We start from the raw sequence: 11,971 nt of genomic DNA on the forward strand, positions 1-11,971 counted from the left end.
TTACTTAGACAAAAATACTGTTTTACGCCGACGTTGGCTCATAAGACACTCAATGAGCTAAGGGCTTCTATGCAGCATCTAATTTGGTTATCTTACTTCACATGATCCGAGTATTAAGTTGCCCATTGCTAGGCAAATGTCTCTATTCTCGCAGTTGTTTGAGCATTAATCATCACGCTCACTCAAGTAGATTTCAAACTTATAATTAGATATTATGAGTCCAGGGGCCTTAGTAAGAGGGATGGAGCTATACAACCTACATAGCTCCGTCCCTCTCGCACTGCTCAATGATCGACCATTCTGACACAATTGTAATAGTAGACTAAGGCCCCTGTGCTTCAGCATACGACGAGTTAATCACCACTCACTCTAGTAGATTTCAAACTTATAATTAGATATTATAAGTCCAGGTTTCCTCACGATAGTTTCCCTTTATCGTTTCTCAATAGACACTATTTATACCCATAATATAACAGTTGAAAAAGTAGGTTTAACAAAACTTATAAAAGACGTATTGCAATGTTTATCCTACTTTTTTATATCTTAACCTATAATATAAGACTGATTCATTCCCTAATTGGTCACAAGAAAACCACTGGTACGTTCACAGGTTGCTCTAAGACACGGCACACATTAAACGACTTTAGATCGCACGCAGTAACTCGTTTATTATGAACTTAATTTTACAAAAATCGCAAGCGTTGATCGCAGTCGCTTAGTGTGGGTGTTTTCTTACAGTCAAATGTAAATTGTTTCGATTTTTCAAAGCATTATAATATTGTCGAAATCATACTTTCATCAATTGATTTGTTTTTTTAGCTAATTTATGGGATTTGACACTCAAAATCTCATAGTAAACTCATGTTTTGGAAATTTCGAAATGATATTGAATTTGACTAGTTTGAAAGTACCCTAAAACGTCAAAAGTCCATTGCAATAGTATCAAGACAGTATTTTTGTTGACGGTACAGCGACTAAAGCGACGCTTGCGATTAGTCGCAAGTCTGTGCGCGATCGTGTATTTTAAAAACCAACCAAGACACTTGTATTTTTTTCTCATTAAAAATACATTTGGACGTAGTTATGCAAAAACGTTTCAGTCCACAGTAAGTCGAATTTGAGATACAAGCATTTACGCGTTTCAATGGTATTCTTTTTTATTCTAACTAGTAAAGGTCAATACTAAAGGTTTTATTGTTGAGTTATATTGTGTTTAGATAATCATATGTTTAATTTTAGGCTATTCACTTTACAACAAGAAAAAAAAAATTATTGGTACTGGAACATTTTAACATAATTAATATTTATATGAACATAGCTTCAAATTAATTTTGCACAAACATTCCAGGTACTTTTTTTCCATCTGTACCTTAATTTTATGATCAAAATTTAACATCATCATTTTACATCTAAATTTAATTTTTTAATAAATATTTAAAACCTGAACCACAAATAAAAGATTAATAATTACTTATGATATTTTTATTACAAAGTCACAATTTAAAAAACAGTATAAAATTTTGTGCTTGGGGAAGCCTACGTCTAGCAGTGGACTGTTATAGGCTGATGATGATGATAAAATCATCATACGTCATACTCATCATCCTCTTGCATTTCGAAATCTGGTTCACCACCAAATCCATCGACATCATCTATCATTCCCTCCATACTCTTTAGGTTTTTATAAAATTTATGACAATCCTCAGGTATGTACTGATACATGGATTGTAAATCTGCTAATTTGGCTGGAGCAATGGCTTTACCATCCGGCCACAACAAACAGAAATCGGACATGTTAATGTTTCGTGTTTCCCCTTTAACTTTTTTTTCAATTGTTAATTCCTTGTAATCTTCCTCCAATGATGGTTTCATAAAGATAGAAAACACTTTTTCTTTTTCAATTCTTATTTCTTTTGTCTTTATCCAGTTCACTTTGGTTTTGTCGGTGAATTTTTTTCTATTTGTTGTATTTTTTTCCAATTTTTCAGTGCTATAAAAATCAGCCTTATTCATTTTATAAACTTGTAAAGGTTTTCTTTTCTTACACTTTTTAATTATAGATATATATTCTTCGGCTGTATAAATACGTTGATAGTGTTTGAGAGCAGTTTCAATTTTGGAAAAGTCTGTGTCATTAGGCAGAAAGGTATGCCCAGACTCAAGAAATCGCATTGTAATGACTTTTAAAGTGTCATGTGAGTTTAACAGTGCTTTCAACATTAGAACTATTTTAATGTTGCGGTTCTGCCCGCCACAACAATCGCTCCAAAGAATAAGGTGTTCAACAGTGGGCCTTAGTTTAGTTTGAATATATTTAATTAGACACGATCCCACCTCTTGTGCACCTCTTCCTGCTTCCCCTTCAACCCATATGTAACAATGACCAATGTCATTTGAAGCACTATGGATGCCACTGTTGTAGAGCCACAATTGCCTTTTATAAAACGCAACATTTGTTGGTATTCGTGGTAATGGTAAGGTTTTTTTCCAAATCGAATGTTAAACATTCAATAGTCGACATGTTTCGAGCGTCTTCAAAATCGGAGTTCATCTGCTTCCTCAAATTTTCAGCCTTTTCTAAATGTCGAGTCTTTTCTGTTCTAGCTTGTTCTTTTTCCTCGAGGGTTCTAGCATTTTGAATTTTTACAGCTAATATATCGCACTTATTGCAGGTGTCTTTCTTTAATGATTTACACTTAAGGTTAAACTTAGTGTAAAAAATCTTTTTGATTGATTCGAAGGAAGCGCACTTTTGCCCTTCACCATAAGTTTTTGTGTACTCCTGCTGATATATATCGTAAATTTTGGTTAATGTCATCCCCGGTTGTAAATATAACGTGTCATTGTTCTTTTCTCTTCTGTAGTGCGACTCATACTTTGGTAGTTTTGAAATAGTTTCGACTATGAAATTGTACATTTCATCTGATAATTTATTCTTGCCACCTGTGCTAACTCCTCTACCATCCATTATGGGCTCACTGCTTCTAAGTTTTTTTTAGTGCAATGGTAACTTTTTGAGTAGTAATTTGAAAAGTATTTAAAAACATATCACGACATACTTTTGTACCATTAATAGAATAGACACGGCTGAATTGCTTTGGCTTTTTTTTTGCCTCAGGAACATTAGTCATAGTGTAACTTCGTTTTTTATTTTCTTCTTTAATACATGATCCTAAGTATAAACATTGTGCATTGTAGGACCCTAGACGCACAAATTTTTCGAACTCTTCCTTTCTTTTCTCTATTGGAATCAAGCTAGCGCAATTTTTTAAACATTTACAATTATATTCAATAAAGGTTTTTGGTTTCACTAATTTATTTTTAGAGGTCGTGTATTCTAAATTATTGTATTTATTATGTTTTCTCTCAGATCTAAGTTGAGGATTAATTCTCTTACGGCCCCTTTTCGGTCTACCAGTTCCCAAATTAGATCGTAAATCTTCGTCACTTATAAGTGGAATAAGTTCTGTTGATTCTTCATTGTTAGGTTCTAGCATTTCTATACCCTCATTGTTGAGCTTTTCTTTTGATGGAAATTTCTTATTTTTACTCACCTCATGATCTACACTATCACTAAAAGACGAACAAGATGTTGTCGACTCATCTATATGTATTACTTTGCTATGTGAGACATAATCTGGATCTCTAACGCTGTCATCACTATCAAAACAGTCAGGTGCATCTACGTGTTTTGAAATATCATTATTTTCGTTAATGTTGTTAATTGGTTCATACTCAGCTAATATATTAAATAGTTGTTGCGTTTCTGGTGACATTGGTCGAAGAGGTGATGATGATGGGGAAACTTCATCCTGTATTTCTTGTAGTGTAATAACAGGATCACAAGTATCTAAAACAATGTACATATTCACGTAAGTTATCTATTGGCACAAATTTATACAAATACTAACTGTGACCGGCGGTATAGCAAATATATTTAAAGATTTTAATAATATAATCTGCAAGAATCATCTTACCTTGTAAATTATTATTCGTACTTTTTTTATTCATAAAGTTTAGTGGAGTAAGTGGCGAATATGGTGGAGGAGAGATTGAAGGCTGCGTGTTTGAATATGGCGTAACTGGATTAGAGTCAGCTGAAAAAAAAACAAATTATGCCAACTGACACATATGTCATCATATCCAATCCCATCCCTTGTAATATATATACATATTTTTCATTTAACAGTAAATTAATGTAGTAAGCATAAATCGTATATCCAATGCAAATACCTAATAAAATTATTAGGTACCTAGGTAATAATATTTTTGATAGCCCCACCAAGAACAATAATCATGCTAGTATATCATAGCAAAGCACCAACAAGAATATACACAATACATGCAGAAGATATGATATACGATTCATATTGCAACATGCAACCCAAACCGATCTTCGACTCAAAACGCGTTAACTCTCTCTGCGGGGCTTATTATGTTGACTCGTCGACTGCTTGGATAAATGAAGTTAATACGCCGTCAAATTCATAAAAACTATTTTGTGCCTTTAACTAAATTCCAACATACCTCTGGAGTTCGCAGCTTCGACTTGACCTTTGATCTGTCCTTGAGAGATAACTTTGTTTCTGAGTTCCAATATAATTTTCGTTTTTTAGCTAATAACTGCTCTAATGATGGAATCTGTAAAAAATAAACCAAAATTAGTTAAAGTCGTCTTTCGATGAAACTAATGACCATAATTATATAGGTATATAGTACTTATTACAAAATATTATACAATCATTTTTAATACTTACATCTTCATTAGCTTCCATTGTTTATTCTAATTAACTTGACACACAGTACACTACAAATTCACCACGGTTCTCTGTTATAAACGTATTATGGATACTTTACAAAAGACGACGGAAACTATCACTTCCACGCACGACGTTTGATTCAATAATGACCGTTCCGAACTCGAATAAGATTCAATGTCAAAAAGAAAATACTCTGTTTCGCTTGCACTAGTAAAAAGTTATTGAAAGATGTGAAAGATGCGTTCCTGGTTGTGCATAACTTTGGATTAACTGGTTGTGCATAACTTTGGATTAATGTCATTAGTATTCTTGTTTTTTTGTCTATGAGATTAAAAGTTTCAAGTAATATTTTATTGGTAAATAACTACAAAGAAAATAAACTTTTTCTTTACGTGTTATAAATATTTATTTTTAGTTGTAAAGTATGTGAAAAGTTAAGGATGAAGCTAATTAAAGCGTGTTAAAAATGAGCTCTTTAAAGATGAAACATTTTTTTCGAAACAGGTTTTTATTTAGGTATATTATAGTACAAAGTTCATGAAACCTTTTAAGTTTTCAAATTATGTTATTTAGGTCTGAAACATAACGTACCACAAATTTTGGAACGTTTTTACCTCGCTATTGTAATTTTGCAAAAACGTTCTAAATATAAATGGAACATTTGTTACAAAATAAAATGGTTTAACATGGTTTTGCTAAAACGCTACAAGATTGTTGTGGCGTTTTAACAAAATAAATATACTGTTTCGTAAAACATTAAATGTTCCTGTCCTCATAGTACGTTCTAGTTAATTTACACAAGTTATTATTTGATAAAGGTTGTGGGTTGGAACAAAAATGAAAAAAATATTTTCTGATGTAAGACTTAAAACTTGAAACCTTTTTGCTCATCTGACGCTTAGTGTCTTATAAGGTAGTTTGAGCACATTATCTAGATTTCGGGTGACTTGTGGGTTGGAACGTTTTTGCATAACTACGTCCATTTACTTATATTTAATTGATAAATAAAGGAATATGATTTTACTATGTATTAGCCAATAACAGCACACTGGTTTTTAAAATTATTTTATTTGTTATATTGTATGATAATAAAATGGCGATTGATGGGTGATGTCAATTATTTCTTTTTATTTCTTACTTCCCCTTTTTATACCCCTTTTTCCCAATCAGTCTCAATCTTGAATCTAATCGCCTGATAGTAAGCAATCGCCGCCGCCCATGGACACTTGTAACCCCAGAGGCGTTACAAGTGCGTTGCCGGCCTTTTGGGGGTGAGGATTTAAGGATTGTTGGAGACTTAGGGCCGTGGTATCACTCCGGTCGAGCCGGTCCATTCGTGTCGAAGGATTGCTCTCCCACACCTAAAAAATTTAATTGAATAATTGAAGTTTATGAATTAAAAAACTATGAAAAAGAAGTCTATTGTGATATTTGAGTTGCAAAAGCTACGATTGGGGTTGTATAGTGTAGACATTGAATAATTATTGAGATTTTATTGGATTGAGATTGGTATCAAGAGTAAGCGCCCTAAACATATACGAGAATCAGAATTCTGCTGCAACTGCATTCCGTGGGACTTGAAAAAAATTAGTGATCAATGACGCCATCTAGTAGATATTTAAATCAAAACGTCAAATGTTTCAAGCAATATGTCACTTACAGTTTGCGTTTATAAAACATAGATGTCGCTAATTTAAACAGGCACTGAATTTTGGCGCCAACTTACAATATTGTACAATTGTACCATGTATTTAATTTAAATGTGATACAGCTTAAATAATATTGTTTTTTTTTTATGAAACACGCCGTAAACGAGCAGACGTATCACCTGATGGTAAGCAATCGCCGCAATGGACACTTGGCAACACCAGAGGCGTTACAAGTGCGTTGCCGGCGTTTTGGGGAGTTAGGAATTAAGGGTTGTTGGGGAAACGAGGATTGGGAAGGGTGGAATTGGGCCTCCGGTAACCTCACTCACACGACGTTGTTTCACGTCGGTTTTTTGTGAGGCCGTAGTATCACTCTGGGCGAGCTGAAGCATGGCTTTCCCACACTTAAATCTGAGTATGTATAATAAGAGGGTTTGCCATAATCTCCACGCTTCACAGGCAATTTAAAGATCGCAATTTGAATGGTTTAGGTTTATCAAAGAGCGTTACTAGCCAATCCTTTTTTGTTAATGGGACACAAACTCCCAATACCTGTAAGCCAGGATCTACAGTAGATACAACCATGAAAACACCGGAACACTGAAGTCCGGCGCGTCCCAGGGACATGAATGACTGTCTTGGATCCCGCAACGAAAAAAAAATTCCACTAGTAAGGCCTTCTTTAAAATCATGGAAAACTACTCGAAAACTTACAACAAAAAAAGACTATGATGACGTAATTGCTTTTAACTTGGTTACTTTCGAAAGTTTAACTTTGCCTGCCTCGTTGGTTGAGTGTTCGTAGTTACAACTGTCAGGCAAGGGGTCTCTTCGATTCCCGTGTCGGACAAAGTATTACTGGGTTTTTTTCGGTTTTTCGAAAATTTCTCAGTAGTAGCACAGAGTCTGGAATTGTGCCCAGTATATGGCAATAGGCTCACCCCCTATTACTTGGGACTTATAACACAAATGGTGAAAAGTTGGTGTGTACATTGTATAGCGGCATTACGTGCCGTAATGTGCACCTCTGCCTACCCCTTCGTGGATAAAAGGCGTGACGTTGTTTAACTTTGGGTTTTATTTTTAACTGGCTAAGCGTGTAACTGGCTTCCAAAAATGCGTTCTAAACGCACTCGAAAAGGGGCATTAACATTTGGATAACCTACAAAATTTGAGTTTGTTTTTCTAAGTAGTTAGGTAAGTAAAGTGGTTTTATAATTGGATAAAAATGTGATTACTAGCTTCTGTCAGTTTGTAGTGGGTTCAAAAGTATCCTATAACCCAAGTCAAAATCCGTTAATTAGTTTCAGAGTAATTGACGTACAAATATCCAAACAAACAAACTTTCACATTTACAATAACCCGGTAAAATTAGACTAAATTATAAGAAAAGCAATATAAAATGTCACAACAAGCTGAAAATCAGTGAACCGTTTTTTTTAAAGTTTCATCTAATGACTTCTCCCGTCTTGGGCGACGCGAGAATGAGTGTCAGACTCTTACTGACTAAAAACCAGCGCATTCTTCCACTCCTGCTTTTCGAGCCAGAGCATCGGTAAACCCGCTATGTAAGGTAACCTAACCAAATAAGGCCTACCTTATTTTTATTACCGCCTAGCTCGTAGGTTTAAAATGACAATGGGCTGATAATTTCAAAATCTTATATTAATTTATTAAACTTTGTAATAATGGAATCAATATGGCTTTAGAAACAAAAATTACAATTTTGTAAACACAAATAACTAAAGTGTCACTTTGGCCTTATTGGGAACCCTATGTCTTAATAAGGCCTCAATAAAAACTAGTAAGTATTCAACTTCTTAATTATAATAAAACTTTGTCAATGCTTATAATAAATGTAATGAGATCTTATTAATTAATTTTGGTCATTATACATCAGGCTAAACGAGTTTCTCATCATGTAATACCCAAGTAACATCTTTGAAGTCATCGGTACCCCAGCATCAGTCAAACGAATGAGAATAACTTCTTGTTCTGTAGCCAATTCAGCGACCGACCTAGCTTTCGTGTAGTCAAACCACTCTTTAGATGGTGCGTACTTCTTTGGAAGTTATATCTGGCTGCAGCAGCCTACCGGGTAAAACAGGGTGCATAAAATTCGAAGGGTGAATAGATACTATGAAGAATTTCCCGATATCCATTCACCCCTTTTCTGTATCTATTCACCCCGTTTACCCCTTTCTACCATTTTAACAGCGTTTACCATCTTTTGCAAAATCCATTGGCGTTCTTTTTGACAGAAGATGGTGATCCGTTTTCTATGAAAAACAACTATGCCGTAATAAGGCCTACACGTTTTTTTTGTAGGCTTTATTAGAGCATGGCACATAGGTAAACAAAACAACGATTATATGAAATACACCGATATTAAAGGTATTTCACTTATGTGAAGAGATGGCTAAAGGTATAATTGCCATACAGACAAAACACGGCACGTCGTATACTGATAAATATAAAAATACTAACAGTTTACGCTACTCGAATTTTATAAAAACTAAAGTGCGCTCCACGTCGTGATTGTTTTTGGCTGTAGGTTCCAACATAATCGCGGCACGGGTTGCTTGCTGTGCTCAAATTAGTTAAATAATGTGCATGCACACTTCTACAAACTTTGGCGACCATTTGAAATCGGGAAGAGGGAAATTTTTAAAATAGGCTTTATTGGGGCATAGGCCTTATTTGGTTAGGTTACTATAGTCTGCAGCTCCGGATCAGAAACAGTCAAGCTTAGAATTTAAAATAATAATAAATTGACTGTTTTGGAATTGTACCCGGTTTATGTCAATAGGCTTAATAGGGGTATTACATGGACTTTTAACACAAATGGTGAAAAGTGAGTGTACATTGTATAGCGGCATTACCTATTGTGATGTGTACCTCTGCCTACCCTTTCGGTGATAAAAGGCGTACCTAGACGTCTCACGAAAGTTATAATAAAATAGTATCTAAGAGCGGTTTTGAAATATCCAAAGAAATTTCCTTTACCGTATGTCAATGACATCTAACAGACGATCAAACTTAGAATTTAAAATAGAAAATAAATACCTAAATATAAAATCAGAAATTGTCAATTTTGTTTTCTTTTGCTGCAACTTGCAAGACAATCGTAGAAAAATAACAATAAATAAATTGTCAATCACAAATCAAAGATTGGAAATCGTTTCGCGTTCAGCCAAAAACGCAAAAAGGTCAATGAAAAAAACAACAAACCACAGATGTTGCAAGTGTCTACGGTTTTTCGAAAGTAGAGTAGTTAGGTACTTGCTTAGATGTAGTGAGGTAAGCATTTGATTTGATATTTCTTAGCCGACCGCGATTGATTAATAAATAGTTTCTATAATTACGTTAGATACGAAAATTAAAAAAAAACTGTCTCGGGTTGGGCAAAGTATTGCTGGCCTTTTTTCGATTTTTCGAAAATTTCTCAGTAGTAGCACGGAGTCTGGAATTGTGCCCAGTATATGGCAATACGCTCACCACCTATTACATGGGACTTATAACATAAATTGTGTGTGTGTACATTGTACAGTGGCATTACGTGCCGTAATGTGCACCTCTGCCTATTCGGGGATAAAAAGGCGTGACGTTGCGTGCGTCATGAAAACTAAAAACATCTGCCTCATTGGTCGAGTGGTCGCAAGTTCCCAAGCTAGGGGTCTCGGGTTGGGCAAAGTATTACTGGGCTTTTTTTGGTTTTTCGAAAATTTCTCAGTAGTAGACTGCTTCGTTGGTCGGGTGGACAAGAGGTTCGGGTTCGATTCCCGGGTCGGGCAAAGCATTGCTGGAGTTTTTTTTGGTTTTTCAGAAATTTCTCGGTAGTAGCACGGAGTCTAGAAATGTGCCCAGTATATGGCACGCCACTGAGCTCGATCCAGTTATTCGCATGCAACCACTGTCAGTCTTTTAAATTGCAGACATTATAATAGCCCCTTAGCTGGAGAACTTTCTTTTTTCTTTTTTTTAAGGATGGAAAATCTTCCAAAATCTTCACCCGCATTTGGCGAGGCGAGAGGGAGTGTCAGACTCTTACTGGCTACAAACCACCCCGTTCCTACTCCTGCTTTTCAAGCCAGAGCCCCGGTAAACTCGCTAGGTAGTCCGGATCAGGCATCAGCCCTACTGGGCCCCATCTGTGGTGGTCTGATGACTCTTTGAGGCGCCCGTTCGCACGGGTCTGGTTCTGGTCGGGCGGCGAGCTACCCTTGCTCGCCGTCCGCAGACCCGCACTTACGGTGGCCGGAGATCGTCGCGTGATCCCCGACGCCCGGAGTGTCTCTCGCGGAGCTAGCTACTGGAGCGTAGATTTTTTTAATTACCAAGTTACAATGCTCAAAATATTACCAAATTTTAGTTATTACAATCATATACTACAAGGAAAAACCCCTGTTATATTTGTACCTGCTATATTTGGACCGAAACCGCGCCAAAATATTATCAGAGATCAAAGTACGAGTTGCTTTTTTAACGAAATTATTTGTCATCATACAGTTGTAATTGCAGAAGGTCCATTTTAGATCATCTTTTAAAGGTTCTAGTTTATTATACTGCTTTCTATTCTTTGTCAAATGTGGTAGTCCTAAAAATATTACGATCGTTTTTTTTATGGTGCAAACGAGGATGGGGGTCACCTGAAGGTAAGCGATCAGCGCCGCCCATGGACACCCGCAACACCAGAGGCGTCACAGGCGCTTTACCGTTTTGTTTATTTGCAGTCCCACAAAGGAAATACTTACATGCTAAAATATAATTTGCTATACATGGTGAAAGTCTTGTGATCCTTCAATTAAAGGAAATCACATTCTGCATGGCAGACCGCCACTGTATGTTCTACCGTGTCTCCCGGGCGGTATTCGCAGTGATGACACCCGGGCGTTTCCTCCCGCCCAATCAAAAACAGGATCCTACCGAAACTCCTGTGTCAGGTAAGCACCTGCGTCAGGCGGTAGGTGAGGACGCCATGGCGCCTCTCTAGCCACTCCTCCTTACCGCTGCAATGACAGCGAGCCCGAAAACGAACGCAGGTAAGCATTTTTTTTATAAGAAAAGATGCATGCTATGGATGGCTTGCCTACTATCGATATGCGTAGCTTCCTTGCACAGCTACACAGCCTTTTTTTTGAGGGAAATAATCCAATGACTTCTCTCGCCAGGACAAGGCGAGAGGGAGTGTCAGACTCTTACTGACTAAAAACCACCCCGTTCCTACTCATGCTTGTCGAGCCGGAGCCCCGGTAAGCCCGCTAGGTAGTCCGCAGCGCCGGATCGGGCAACAACCTTACTGGGCCCCATCTGTATAGTTTCACAGCTTCGTAGGATAGCCACATAGCACATTTCTGGTGGAAAAGAACTCTTATCCTTACTCTACTGTTACTGGGCGACAAAGAAGTACAATACAATCAGAGTAGACCTTCTTCACAAAAACTTGTTCAGTTATCATAAAACAAAAAAAGTGAAGTTGTTTTTTATCAATAAGCGTTTTTATCAAAGTTTTTTGGTTGACGCTAAGTATCTTGTACAGTTGGGATGATGTAAGCGAGCCAA

General features: G+C 36.5%; 1 long non-coding RNA gene across 1 annotated transcript; it reads right to left on the reverse strand.

Moving 5' to 3' along the window:
• Positions 1-1,467: 1,467 nt before the first annotated feature.
• On the reverse strand, positions 1,468-4,352 carry LOC126912292 (uncharacterized). The gene is made up of 2 exons (XR_007706922.1): positions 3,978-4,352; positions 1,468-3,850 (listed from the first exon to the last, which is right to left on the reverse strand). It is a non-coding gene; the product is annotated as an uncharacterized LOC126912292 (long non-coding RNA).
• Between the last annotated feature and the right edge of the window lie 7,619 nt (positions 4,353-11,971).

This window comes from Spodoptera frugiperda, chromosome 24, assembly GCF_023101765.2.
Source record: "Spodoptera frugiperda isolate SF20-4 chromosome 24, AGI-APGP_CSIRO_Sfru_2.0, whole genome shotgun sequence".
NCBI classification, from domain to species: domain Eukaryota; kingdom Metazoa; phylum Arthropoda; class Insecta; order Lepidoptera; family Noctuidae; genus Spodoptera; species Spodoptera frugiperda.